At 36.6% G+C, this 15077-nt stretch overlaps 1 pseudogene across 1 annotated transcript; it reads left to right on the top strand.

Annotated features, from left to right (window-relative positions):
• Positions 1-342: 342 nt before the first annotated feature.
• On the top strand, positions 343-14048 carry LOC143534436 (formin-like protein 18; annotated as a pseudogene). The gene is made up of 21 exons (XR_013135551.1): positions 343-418; positions 1443-2140; positions 2839-3060; positions 3172-4132; positions 4505-4758; positions 4822-5749; positions 6122-6564; positions 6716-6787; positions 6859-6957; positions 7167-7208; positions 7309-7389; positions 7475-7525; positions 7599-7680; positions 7772-7866; positions 7961-8032; positions 8118-8234; positions 8303-8371; positions 8461-8527; positions 8616-8781; positions 8868-8887; positions 13804-14048. The product of XR_013135551.1 is annotated as a formin-like protein 18 (transcript).
• The last annotated feature ends 1029 nt before the right edge of the window (positions 14049-15077 follow it).

Here is a 15077-nt window from a genome sequence, read left to right as displayed (position 1 = left end):
ATGGCCGTTATAAAAAGTAATTAAAAAAAAATAAAAGTCATCTTGTTAGTAATTTGGGTCCAATTATTATAACTTTGGTCGGTCGTAATCAGTCTCATTCTTCATCTTCATGTCCAACAACAGTGCTGTCCACGTTACCACCTGACCTGACTGACGTGTAACTGCAACTCTCTTCTTCCCCTTCACACTAACAAATTATTATTATTATTATTATTATTATTATTATTATTATTATTCAATCAATCTATTAACAACACCTGGCACCAAATCAACCGCCATAGATTCACCTCATAACCACCTATCACCATATTATTTAACCCACACCGACTTCTAGGGTTTCGTATGGCATTGTTACGGAAGCTGCTGTTCTACAAACAACCGCCTGACGGACTCCTCGAGATCTCTGAACGACTCTACGGTAATCATTCATTTATCCAATTAATTAACTCTTATTGTAGCTTAATTCTGTATTTATTTAGTTTTAGTACTGTTTCATTTCAGATTGTGATTTATTTGATAGACTGATAGTCTAGTGAGTTACGTTACAAGTAGATGTATGAACTCGGGATCATAACCGCCTCAACCGAATAGCTTCGTTTTTCGGATCTTAATTAACAGATAGAAAGAGATAGTAGCAATCTGTTTAGTTAGGGCTGGCAATTTCTGACATGGACATATTAACACGGTACGAGTTAAACAAGTTTCGGTTTCAGTTGAACAGGACAATGTCAAGGCGATTAAATTCGTGTCCATACTGGTTAAACGCCTGTTTAAACCTGTTTATATTTTTATTTTTTTTAAATATAATATATATGGCATATGCGATAGCTACCTTAAGTTTCGACCGTTTTTAATTTCTTAAAAAATAAAATGTATGTATTAGTTAAGAATGTTTTAAACTTTTGGCAACTTTTGTTTCACTAGATATGTGATATTTAGTGTATCCCTAAACAGGTCGTGTCGTGTAAATTGTTTTTAAACAGGTCCGTGTTTGTGTTTGGCAAAAATGACACGATTAGTTATCGTGTCATGTTTGTGTCGAGCACCACAAGTAATCGTGTTTGAGCTTTTTGCCAGCCCTTTAGTATTGATAGGCGTATATGAAGTTTGTTTAATTCTAAAATTAAACAGTGCAAACATAGGCTACATTTTGACCAATTGATTGTTTCCATTATCAAATTAAGTTAAGACAAACACTGGCTGCTGTTAATTTAAAGATGAGGTGTTTAGATGTATACATACGCCAACTGTTACCCCCTAGGTTTGAAATTAACATTATGATAGAATGTTACCACGGTTCTAAAACAAGAATATAAATTTATGATATTCATTGTAGTATATTAATGCATGCATCATTTGATGCATTATCTGTTGAAATGTCTACTGAATGCAATCATCTTGTATTAACAGTTGACTATTTCATGTATTTGATGTGCATTTAGTCTTCGACTGCTGTCTAACTACCGATGCTTGGGAACAAGAAGATTATAAAAATTATGTGGGAAACACAATTACTCAACTTAAGGACCATTACCCTGATGCTTCCATCTTGATTTTTAACTTTGGTGAGAAAGAATCAAGCCAAATTGCCTCTGCTTTGTCAGATTATGACCTAACAATTATGGACTACCCTTGACAATATGAAGGTTGCCCATTACTCCCAATGGAAGTTATCCACCATTTTCTAAGATCAAGTGAAAGCTGGCTTTCACTTGGGCAGCAAAATATCCTTCTAATGCATTGTGAGCGGGGCGGTTGGCCCGTTTTGGCTTACATGTTGGCTGCACTCTTGATTTACAGAAAACATTACACTGGGGAATACAGGACTTTGGATATGGCTTATAAGCAAGCCCCTAGTGACTTGTTGCACCTTTTGTCACCTTTAAATCCTTTACCTTCTCAGTTAAGGTATTTACAATATGTATCAAGAAGAAATGTGGCTTCAGAATGGCCTCCATTGGACCGAGCTCTAACTTTGGATTGTGTGATAATCTGGACGATTCCTGACTTTGATGGAAACGGCGGCTGTCGCCCTATTTTTAGGATTTATGATCAAGATCCTTTATTTCCTAGTGAGAAAACTTCCAAACTTCTGTTTTCAACCCCAAAGAAGAGCAAGAATGTCCGATACTGCAAACAGGCAAGATTTTTGCTGTATCTATTACCTAATTATGTATATTATACTATTATGTTTGCTATCCTATCAATTGTCTTGATACTCATCTTTATTTGTTTGTACCTTATCGGCTCATCATTAAATCCATTATGCGTCCATTTCCTCTTTTGGATTTAGCGTATCTTGATGATGTTCTGAAAGGAGTTTGTTATAATGAATGGTCCTATAAATTTAACTGCCTTTGATTTGTGCATATTATGAGTGCGTGCACAATGTTACATGAAGGATCCATTATGAACTTTGGGTAGAGAAAAAAAAACGTTTATTTATTTTCTAAGCGACAGTGCTGTGTTTTTGTTTGTGTATCTTCGAGAGGTCAGAATTGTAAGAACAAAAACGTCATATGTGGACAGCAGAATGTAAGAATTTGTGTTCTTTTAACAAATATGATCTCACATGCACGTGTCCCTAGCTCAATGCCATGACTGTTCATAAAACCTTGACCTTGGAAGAACATACTTATATATAAAAGAAATAATGAGAAGAAATTGCATGTTTAACACTTTAACCTACATAATCATATTTCCAAATATGCATAGCCATATAAGTCATCATTTTGACACCTCAATAACCTCATCTTATGTGATTTGCTAATCTGCATACCTCATACATGTATTCCGGATCTTTATTCTTTTGTAAATTAAAGTGAATGCCTCATGCAGGCAGAATGTGAACTGGTTAAAATTGATATCAATTGCCATCTTCAAGGCGACATTGTGCTCGAGTGTATCAGCTTACATGATGATCTGGCTCGGGAAAAGATGATGTATCGTGCCATGTTCAACACAGCATTTATCAGGTCCAATATTTTAATGCTTAGTCGTGATGAAATCGACATACTTTGGGAAGCTAAAGATCTATTTCACAAAGATTTCAGAGCTGAGGTATGTTCACCATAAGTTTTTCCAGTATACCTTAACAGTAATGCATTTGTATCTGTTACATGTGTATTTACATTGAATATGTATATATAACAAATATATATTTTGGTGAAGCTTATTTTCTCAGATATGGATGCTGCTGCTTCTACGGTTCCATTAGATTTGGCTGGTTTTGAGGAGGGCGGTCTCCCGATAGAAGCATTTGATAAAATTCAAGAGATTTTTAACAGTGTGGATTGGCATGACCCTAAAAGTGACGCTGCCCTAAATGTTCTCCATCAGTTGGAGACTGTAAAGGTTGATGATGTGGCAAGACCACCATTGCGGTCACCTTCAAATTCTACTGCGAAGACACCTGCCACGCCCTTAAAAACACCAGAATTTGCGGATAATAAGGTTGAAGTTAAACATACTTCACATTGTCATAGCCTGTCATTAAAGAACGTTTCGGAGATTACGGTTGAACCTTCTACTCCAACACACCCTCAAGCACCACCTTTGAGGGACAATATATCAGTTGAACCCGCAGGATCTCTGTCCACAGGTCATGTAACCGAGTCTCCATCTCCGCTCTCTATCCTCCATCGTAGCTCATTAGAAAAGGACCAATCAGATCACGATGTTAAACCCTCTCAATCCTTGTCTTCTCCAGCAGGCTCCCCAACCCCTCAATTGAAGGTTCAAGCTGTTAGAACTGCAACTTCAACAGCACCACCGCCGCCACCACCACCACCACCACCAACTACAACAGTTATGAAAGTTGACCCCTCTCCACCACCACCACCACTACCACCAGTCATGAGAGCTGGTCCACCACCACCACCAACAGTTATGAAAGTTGGCCCCTCTCCACCACCACCAACAGTTATGAAAGTTGGCCCCTCTCCACCACCACCACCACTACCACCAGTCATGAGAGCTGGTCTCCCTCCACCACCACCACCAGTTATAAATGCCGCCCCCACTCCCCCAGCAGTCATGAGAGATGGTCCCTCTCCACCACCACCACCACCAATTAACAGAGTGGGTCCCTCTCCACCACCATCACCACCACCATCTCGTTCTGCAAGGGAAGGTACAAATTATTAGTGATATATTGTATTTTAATATAAATATATTTGGTATTCAATGTTAAGTATTATCCAAATATAGTTTTGGCTTAATTGTCCTCTCTATATTAATGTTAAATATTAGCCACAAATAGATTTGGCCTAATTGTACTCTATACATTAATTTTAGGAGCTAACATTATTTTCTAGTTTTGAATCCCATTACTGTTCACATAGGAGGTACTGTTCCTGCCGGAATACTGTTCATGATCCAGTTGCTTCTGATAGTTATTCCAGTTTTGCTTTAGTAACTAGCCCCATTCACCCTAAAGCAATCCTCCATCTTCTTTCTCTTGATTTTAATTCTCCATACCAATTCATTCTCATGGATTCCTCAGGTGCACCGCCTCCAATGGTTTCTGCTAATGGATCTAACAAGGGTGTTGTCCCACCCCCGCCTCCACCGAGAGCCGCCCATGTTGCAGGAGCTCCTTCTCCACCACCGCCTTTGATCAGGGGGCGTAGTTTGTCAAAAACAGGTTCTTTAAAACAATCTAAGAAGCTAAAGCCTTTGCATTGGTTGAAACTCACAAGAGCAGTACAAGGAAGCTTGTGGGCTGAGACACAAAAATCTGGTGAAGCTGCAAATTTAGTTTTTTTCCTTCTTTTTATTTTATTTTATTTTATTTTGAAAGTGCATGGTTGATCTTATAAGGCACCAGAGATTGATATCTCAGAACTTGAGTCTCTATTCTCAGCAACGAACCCAATGTCAGAACAAGGGGATGCAAAGTCAAGATCGCGGGCTGCAGCAACTAAAAGTGACGCTGCCCTAAATGTTCTCCATCAGTTGGAGACTGTAAAGGTTGATGATGTGGCAAGACCACCATTGCGGTCACCTTCAAATTCTACTGCGAAGACACCTGCCACGCCCTTAAAAACACCAGAATTTGCGGATAATAAGGTTGAAGTTAAACATACTTCACATTGTCATAGCCTGTCATTAAAGAACGTTTCGGAGATTACGGTTGAACCTTCTACTCCAACACACCCTCAAGCACCACCTTTGAGGGACAATATATCAGTTGAACCCGCAGGATCTCTGTCCACAGGTCATGTAACCGAGTCTCCATCTCCGCTCTCTATCCTCCATCGTAGCTCATTAGAAAAGGACCAATCAGATCACGATGTTAAACCCTCTCAATCCTTGTCTTCTCCAGCAGGCTCCCCAACCCCTCAATTGAAGGTTCAAGCTGTTAGAACTGCAACTTCAACAGCACCACCGCCGCCACCACCACCACCACCACCAACTACAACAGTTATGAAAGTTGACCCCTCTCCACCACCACCACCACTACCACCAGTCATGAGAGCTGGTCCACCACCACCACCAACAGTTATGAAAGTTGGCCCCTCTCCACCACCACCAACAGTTATGAAAGTTGGCCCCTCTCCACCACCACCACCACTACCACCAGTCATGAGAGCTGGTCTCCCTCCACCACCACCACCAGTTATAAATGCCGCCCCCACTCCCCCAGCAGTCATGAGAGATGGTCCCTCTCCACCACCACCACCACCAATTAACAGAGTGGGTCCCTCTCCACCACCATCACCACCACCATCTCGTTCTGCAAGGGAAGGTACAAATTATTAGTGATATATTGTATTTTAATATAAATATATTTGGTATTCAATGTTAAGTATTATCCAAATATAGTTTTGGCTTAATTGTCCTCTCTATATTAATGTTAAATATTAGCCACAAATAGATTTGGCCTAATTGTACTCTATACATTAATTTTAGGAGCTAACATTATTTTCTAGTTTTGAATCCCATTACTGTTCACATAGGAGGTACTGTTCCTGCCGGAATACTGTTCATGATCCAGTTGCTTCTGATAGTTATTCCAGTTTTGCTTTAGTAACTAGCCCCATTCACCCTAAAGCAATCCTCCATCTTCTTTCTCTTGATTTTAATTCTCCATACCAATTCATTCTCATGGATTCCTCAGGTGCACCGCCTCCAATGGTTTCTGCTAATGGATCTAACAAGGGTGTTGTCCCACCCCCGCCTCCACCGAGAGCCGCCCATGTTGCAGGAGCTCCTTCTCCACCACCGCCTTTGATCAGGGGGCGTAGTTTGTCAAAAACAGGTTCTTTAAAACAATCTAAGAAGCTAAAGCCTTTGCATTGGTTGAAACTCACAAGAGCAGTACAAGGAAGCTTGTGGGCTGAGACACAAAAATCTGGTGAAGCTGCAAATTTAGTTTTTTTCCTTCTTTTTATTTTATTTTATTTTATTTTGAAAGTGCATGGTTGATCTTATAAGGCACCAGAGATTGATATCTCAGAACTTGAGTCTCTATTCTCAGCAACGAACCCAATGTCAGAACAAGGGGATGCAAAGTCAAGATCGCGGGCTGCAGCAACTAATAAGCCTGTAACAGTACAACTGGTAAATCTTCTCCTCATCATCATATTCATGAATATACATCTTTTTTATTACATTTGAAGTATACTAATGGCTGTTTTTCTCTCTTGTAAATGAAATGAGCTTGCAATTCTTTGCACAAAAAGGTTATTTTTATTTATTGCACTTGTTGCAGATTGATCACAGGAGGGCATATAACTGTGAGATCATGCTTTCAAAGGTCAAAATACCATTGAATGAATTGATGGTAAGGTCAACTGTTTGTATTATAACTATGGGATTATTTATGTTGTCCACTTAGTGAGTGACACTTGGCAGGATCATGTCCTAGCTTTGGAAGACTCAGCAATGGATGCTGATCAAGTGGACAACCTCATAAAGTTTTATCCAACAAAAGAGGAGATGGAGCTGCTTAAGGTAAACTGTTTGTTGAGCTGTTTAAAAGGTAAAATGACAGAATAAACCCTGATCTTGGGGGAAGATGTCATTTGAATCCTCAGAGTTTTATTGTTGCGTACTAGGATTTGACGTTTCACGCTTTTGCAATTTATTTAACTGGTAAAGAACCAGAAAAATTTAAGCAAAGCACAAGTGCATTGAACAGTATTAATGGTTTTTGTGCTCAGGGATACAAAGGAGAGAAGGATAAATTAGGCAAATGTGAACAGGTTTGTAATACACATTTTGTCAGCTTGAACACGCTAAATTGAAACTTGTCTACAAATTAACTCAAACTTGACGGATGTATTTTGTTTCTATTTGAAACAGTTCTTCTTGGAGCTAATGAAAGTTCCACGTACAGAATCTAAGCTTAGAGTTTTTTCATTTAAGTTACAGTTTAACGCACAGGTCAGATGAAAGTTTTATACCATGCATCCACTGCTTGTTATAGGTTTGGATTTTGATTTAACGGTCGATATTTGTTTCCATCTAGGTTTCTGATCTTAGGAAGAGTCTGAACATAGTAAATTCGTCTGTAGAACAGGCAAGTTTTCTTCATGGGTAATCAGTGATGATATTATCGTTTCAAACTTTTATAATTCGTGTGTTTCTATCAGATCCGGAGTTCTGGTAAACTAAAGAGAGTCATGCAAACAATTCTCCAGTTGGGGAATGCTTTGAACCAGGGGACCGCAAGGGGTGAGTGGTAAAAGTTTAGATTCATTTTATCAATAAATTATTTATGTTATCACGCTAGGTAAATGGTAATAATAATTTGGATTTGTTTTAGGGTCTGCAATTGGGTTCCGGTTGGATAGCCTCCTGAAACTTGCGGACACACATGCAAGGAACAATAGAATGACTCTCATGCATTACCTCTGTAAGGTACTCCGTTTTTTCGTTCTTTTAGATTATCAGAAATTGATATGTGGCGCTTGTTTTCACTTTTGTTTGTTGTGGCTCTGCTTGATGCTTGTAGGTGCTTGCTGACAAACTACCTGAAGTCCTTGATTTTTCGAAAGATCTTAGCAGTTTGGAACCTGCATCAAAGGTAACCAATCTGGTTGGATTTTTCATAAGGTTTATAATATGATTAAACCGTTTACGTTTTGATTATCTTGATTGTTTCTGTCCAGATACAACTGAAATACTTGGCAGAGGAAATGCAAGCAATTGTCAAAGGGTTAGAGAAAGTTGGCCAGGAATTATCAATGTCGGAAAATGACGGACCCATGTCTGAAAATTTCCACAAGGTAAGAATACCCGTTTGACCGTTATAGGTAAATGGATCGAAATTAATAATTTGGTATTTATTGGGTAGGCTTTGAAGGAGTTCCTTTGTTCAGCAGAAGGTGAAGCAAGATCATTAGCTTCTCTTTATTCTAGTGTGGTAAGTTAATAATTTTCCTTTTTACATACAAAATGATTTAATCGTTAATTATCATAAATTTTTAAGCCAATAATTCTATGCGTTTATAGGGAAAAAATGTGGATGCTTTAATTATATACTTTGGTGAGGATCCTGCCCGTTGCCCATATGAGCAAGGTACTTACAAAATCACATTTAAAGTTTTGATATTTTGGAATACAACGTTGTATATGACTTTCATTCTATATAACCGTATTATTTTCAGTCATAACGACTTTGCTGAAATTTGTGAGAATGTTCAATCAAGCAAATGAAGAAAACGCCAAACAATTAGAGGCGGACAAAAAGAAGGCAGAGAAAGAAGCCTCAAACGAAAAGTTGAAACAAACGCAGTCTGATATCAAGGCGGAACATATGATACTAAAATCTCGGTAAATAGTAGCAATTTAGCAAATACCTTTTTTATTAAAAGAAATTAATATGGCTGAACTTAACAAAAATCATGCAAAATGTGCAGGTGTTCTGAGGTTCAAAGAGGTATATTGAAATTGTAAAGTTGTGTAGTAAGTAGTAACATAAGTTTCTAAAGCAATTTAGAGGCCAAAAGGGCTAATACTTTTGTACATATTTGTGGATCATTGGAGCAATTTGGGTAGTGTACAACTTGTAAATATTAAGGTAAAACAAGTTTAATATTAGAAATGTGAAGTTAAAGATGCACTTAATACATGGGTTAAAGTTGTCATTTCTTATTAACCTACATAAATGCTTACTTTATTATGTTTTTTTACCTCTCTCATTATTATGTATATCAATATAATTATTATTCTCACATCTAGATTAAGATATATAAAATTTATACCCCGCACTAGACGAGGTGATGAGGTGGAAATGGGATGGTACCAACTATCAAGCTCGAGCTAAAATAGTCTGTGTTTTGTTCCGATCTTATTCTCATTCAGGCATGTTTTAACATGATCTGATATGACATGAATCTGTTCTAAACCCGACACCCTCCCATTTTTAAGAGGCTATTATATTATCCGCTTTTACTATACTTATCTAATAATCATAATAATAGTAACTTTTATAATTGTTTCATCGTTAAAGTATGATTGAACTAACCATAAAACTTAGTAGATTCATTGTTACCTAAATTTACTTTTAGTGGTTTCTTTAACCATTAGTCAAGATACTTATGTGATCTTAATTATTTTGTTAATTTAATTACGAAAAGGTTTGAACAAATGTACTACATGTAATTATGTTTGTACTTTGCACTATACTACATGACCAATAGAAAAAGACAAAAAGTAATCTTGTACAATTGTACGTTTAAGCTCTCTTTATACTATTTGCTAGTTCAGTATTTTGTTTGTAGCAAGCCTACATGAACCAATAAAAAGAAGGCAAAAAAGAATATATTACATTGCAGTTCAATTCGTATATTTTTGTTTGTATTTTGCTACATGGACCACTAAAAAAATGACAAAAAGAAACAAAAATTATGTAAAGAAAGTAAATCATGCTAATTAATATAAAACTAATATGAGAGTTGCAAAATGCTTTATATGACAAATGAGTAGGGCTATAAACGAGCTGAACCGGACAAGACATTGTTCATATTCGTCGATTAAGTTTTGATCCGATCTTATTCTCATTCAAGCATGTTTTAACATGACCTGGTATGACCTGAATCCGTCCTAAACCCGACATCCTCCCATTTTTTTGAGATTATCCACTTTTACTACACTTATCTTATGATAATAATAATAATAATAATAATAATAATAATAATAATAATAATAAGTTTTATAATTGTTTCATCGTTAAAAAATGATTGAACTAAGTTGACCAATCATAAAACCTAGTCGATTCATTGTTAGAATAAAATTTACTTATAGTGGTTTGTTTAATCAAGATATTTATGTTATCTTAATTATGTTGTTAATTTATACGTACATACGAAACAGCTTGAACATATATACCATGTGAAAGTATCTCCGTACTATGTTGCACGACCAACAAAAAAAGCAAAAAAGTATCTTGTACGTTTAAGCTCCCTTTATACTACGTGCTATTTTAGTATTTTGTTTGTGGCAAGCTACATGAACCTATAAAAGAAAAACAACAAAAAATATGTTACATCACAACTCAATTCGTATATTTTTGTTTGTATCTTGCTACATGGACCAATAATAAAATGACAAAAAGAAACAATGATTATGTAAAAAAGTAAATCATGCTAATTAATATATAACTAATTTGAGAGTTGCAAAATGTTTTATATGACAAATGAGTAGGGTTGTAAATGAGTTGAACCGGACAAGGCAAGATATTGTTCATGTTCGCTCATTTAGCTAATCAAATAAAATTGTTTGTTCGTCTTCGTTCAACTATTAAATGAGCGAACTTCTCACCAAACAGTTTGTCGAACTTCTGGTTCGTTTACAGCCATACGAACTGGTTTAGACCGGTGGCATCGAATACATGATTTTAATATATAAGAGTGTTATTCTCATACCATTAAATATGATATGCTATTAAGACTGGACGTAGTGACACAATTTGAGGCGCCAAGCATGTGACATGGCTGCCAATTTGTCAGCTAAAACCATTACGAGACCTTCAAGTATGGAGTTATGGAATTTGCCCGCCAATCCCTTAACGGGCTCTACTTGGGCTAAAATATTTGTTATCTGCCAAATAAATGCACATGTAATTGACTTATTGTAATATTTATTATTATTTATCAAATGAAATGGACACTGTTTTGTTGTTATTAATATTACTATTATTATTGTTAATATGTTTTGATATTATTATTATTATTTGTTATTGAACTAAAGGTTGATCAATCGTCTAAATGATCGAAAATATCATCGAGCAACAACAAAGCAAACTCTATTCATACCCAAATAAATTTAAATGACAACGCCGACGAGTTTGATATTGATTTCCTCGAAGAACTGGCTCGCTTGATTGGTATAGATAAAACAAAAGCTAGGCCCGGTTCCTCATAATCTACATTGGCTACAATGAATCACAAGATAATAGCTCAAGTAGGAAGCTTGGATTTTAAAATCGACTGTTTCCTCAGCTTTAAAGAGGAACAACAAATCGAAATCGACTTTGCCCTTATTAAAATAGACTTCTCATTTACCACCCGAAGATTGTGCTATAGTCGAGCGAAGGAAAGCCGAAATCGCTATCATATATCATGCCAACGAGTATTCGTTTTTTATATAAATAATGTTCTTGTATCTTCTTTTTATTTCAGATATTTTGTCTTATTTCTTATTTCAAGTATTTTTTTTTTCCGATGTGATTGTAATTTTATATTATTAAAATGTTATACATATTGGGTGGTTTTATTATCTAGGTTATTATGTTTATTGAAGAACAAAATATTAAGCTAATAAAAAGTGATTGAGTAATAATTGCATATTGTGAAAACCACTACAGATGATTTAAAATTGACTGTAATGAATTCATTTTTACCTATGTGACGCCTAAGTATCATTTTAACTAAACAATTAGTTAAAACCACTATACATAGTCTAAGTTGTTATTCATAATTAGTAAGTTTATAAGTGATTTGTGAGTGCTAACACAAAGTGGATCAGAGAGGACACATGTACCAATTATATATGTACGGATTTATATACTCACTTGTTTAAAAAGGCATGGGTTATTCAAACACACTTTTTTATCGTGAGGAACGAACTATAAGTGTGTAGATAATGGAGGGGACATATCCTTTAAACCTCCATCCTATTTTTATTTTTCAAACGCCACCAAAAGCCCTCGAGAGAGTGTCCTAACCCAACCAACAACGATTACTCGCTGCGAGTGGGAAGGTATAAACGCACACTAAAAACTATTTAACGGTTAACTATTTGTGTATTTTATGTTTAAAAAATAACTAAGCTTTAAGGACCTCTGATCAATGACACGGTGATGAGTAGGGATGAGCTTGATATTAATCTTGAATTTTTCAAAAACTTGGTGTAGGTACCAAAAATGTTTGGTTCGGTTTCACTACCTATAGCAAAAATTCTTTTAACTTACACGAAGCTTGAGCTCGACTCGTTTCAATCTCTATTTCTAAAACTCGAGCTTGGTTCGTGAGAAGTTTTTCAAGCTCGGACTCGGCTCGTTTGCTATTCATAAAATCAACATGCTCATTTAAGCTCGTGAGCCGACTAGAGCTTGCTAAGTGAAGCTCGGGTTCGGGCGCATTTATTAAACGAGTTTACTTTTAAGCTCGGCTCAATCAAGCTTTTTCATGAGCCGATCTCAAGTAGCTCGGCTCGATTAGACCTTTGTGATGTAAACTAAGAATCTCTTTTTTATAGCTATAAACTTTCATATACAACGAAACTTTATAATTGCTTTTATTTAAAGCTACAGTTACTTTTTAGTGCCATTTACTGGCATGGCTTTTCAATTTTCTCGATTTCAATTTATAAAATGATTTGAAATCCAAATATTTGTTTCACTGTCTTTGTTCACACGTTCCATGTTCTTCTTTCTTTTTTCATAACCTCACATTCATATAAGTTATAAAGATTGAAGAACAATGGTTAGGTAGGTCGGGCTTCCAGAAGAAGGTGATCGGGTTACCGTTGTTAAAGAATGGGGTGCGGATTGAATGTCAATCGCAATTGACTTCAGCCATTTATTACATGATGAGGATGAAGATCAACCGCTGGTGGTGTTCCCTTGTTGCCATTTGGAGAAGCGCTCTCTTGTTTGGATCCTCATACCACGGGTGTTTCACTTACAATCTATGGACGGGCATGAAGGCTTGATTATTTGCGATTTTCGATTCGATTGGGGTATCAAGCAATGCTTCGAGGCACTAAAATAGTGGCCGATCCACGTGACGACGAGCACTACATCATTTAGTTCTTTCACCATCGCAAAGGAAGGGCTCGTATTCTCTTCCACCATTCGGATTATCACCATCATCTCTATCAGATAGATGGTCAAACCGACAATGCAAACGGTGGTTTCACATATGAGGAATGGAGACATTCCTTAGCTATGATGATTCCCATCCTCGGGGGACCCAATTACATGATTACTAGTGTGCGAGGTATCAATCCGGTTGTAGCGTATATAAAGTATAAGCCTCTCATGGACTCCCTTGAAGCTCGGTTAAAACGTGGAGATAGAGATGGTCTAAACTTTGTGAACTTCTATTACTGTACCCCCCGAAGATGGGAATCATCATAGCTAAGGGATGGGCACGTGCATGATCGCCTATGTTATACCAGTCCTTTTCAACCACCCGGGATCGGGATGTGAAACCGTCCTTATCGGTATGATATTTCATCTTTGGCGCCATACCGGAAGGCGTGGGTGAATCAGTTCCTACTTGGCTACTTGCTACAATTGCAAGTTGCAAAAAATTAATTTATCAACAAGTTTCTATAATTGAAATCAAGAAACACTGAGGGTTGCTTACTGGCTTGACAAGTCGATTCCAGTCTTCGACTTTCTTGCCGAGGTACCACAAATCCTGTTACTGGTAGGCCTTGGAACATTTGAGTCATTTCATGTGACTAAAACCAATGAAGACACTGTGAATGTGTCTTTTTCTAACAGACTAGAAGAGGATAATGAGGGTGACTCGTCTGTGGTTCTTTTGAGTGAGGTGTTTTCAAATAGATTGCTTCTTTCTAAACATTAGAAGATGACACTTCAGTTATTGGTGATTAAGTGAAACCTTTATTAATATTTTGAGTGTTTTGGACTTTTACTTCTAATCAAGTGAACTCTTTATTAGTATTTAGAATGTTTTGGACTTTTACTTCTCTTCTGTATGGGTGGTATGGACCTTCTAAGATTGTATCTTTTTCCACCATGTTTGTTGATCTTGGTGTTAATCAATGACTTCTTGTTTGGTATTCGTCTAGTAAATACTCGCAACGGTACCAGGTGAATTTGTCGGTCTATTTATGTTGTTAATGATAATACCTATATAACTATAAACACATTGAAAAGTTTATTCTGACCAACATGCTACTTTTTTTTTAAGTTCAGCCATACTATATAACTATAAACGCATTGAAAATGTTTCTAAAAAATATAGTGTAAAAGATGTTGAAAATGTTTCATAGCAGCAACGTGATAAAAGAAGAATTGCAACCCTTAGGGACAACTGATTCCGAAACAGAAAAACTCAATTGCCTCGAAAAGATCCTCTTTTATTGGCTACCAAAAATGTTTAACGTCCAAGTTAAACAGAGGGCCTTCAAAAGGTCAAGGCTTTAACGTCCACCACCATCCCCACCAAAGAAGACGGGTTACCATCGAATACACTATTTTGCATCAACCATATAACCTGGAAGGAAGTGATGATATACCACGAATTGCTTTGGACACCTTATAGGGTTCCTTCAAGTATTAAGTCATCTCCAAAAGATCTTGAATACGGCTAAAGGAGGATTTTACACCACAACGGACCACTTTCCATAGAGTTGGCGATGCCTCACGAGACATAAAAGTGATATGACGCCTCTTCAATCTCGAGCAGTCAGTTTAAAATTTTTAATTTTATTTTTTTTCTTTCATTATAACGAAAGAAAATATATAAGTACAAAATTTTGTTATTTAATGTGGCTTTAACCTTTTGTTTTAGCATAAACATTAACATTGTAAACTTGTTCTCTTTTAGTTTCTAATTTAAATAGGTGACAAGACCCGTCTCAACGAATTC

Source organism: Bidens hawaiensis, unplaced genomic scaffold (genome assembly GCF_021521415.1).
Source record: "Bidens hawaiensis isolate Kalapana, Puna unplaced genomic scaffold, B.hawaiensis_p1.1 tig00010168_1, whole genome shotgun sequence".
NCBI classification, from domain to species: domain Eukaryota; kingdom Viridiplantae; phylum Streptophyta; class Magnoliopsida; order Asterales; family Asteraceae; genus Bidens; species Bidens hawaiensis.
The sequence above is the reverse complement of the archived record's forward strand: the minus strand, read 5'-3'. Positions and strand labels throughout refer to the sequence as shown.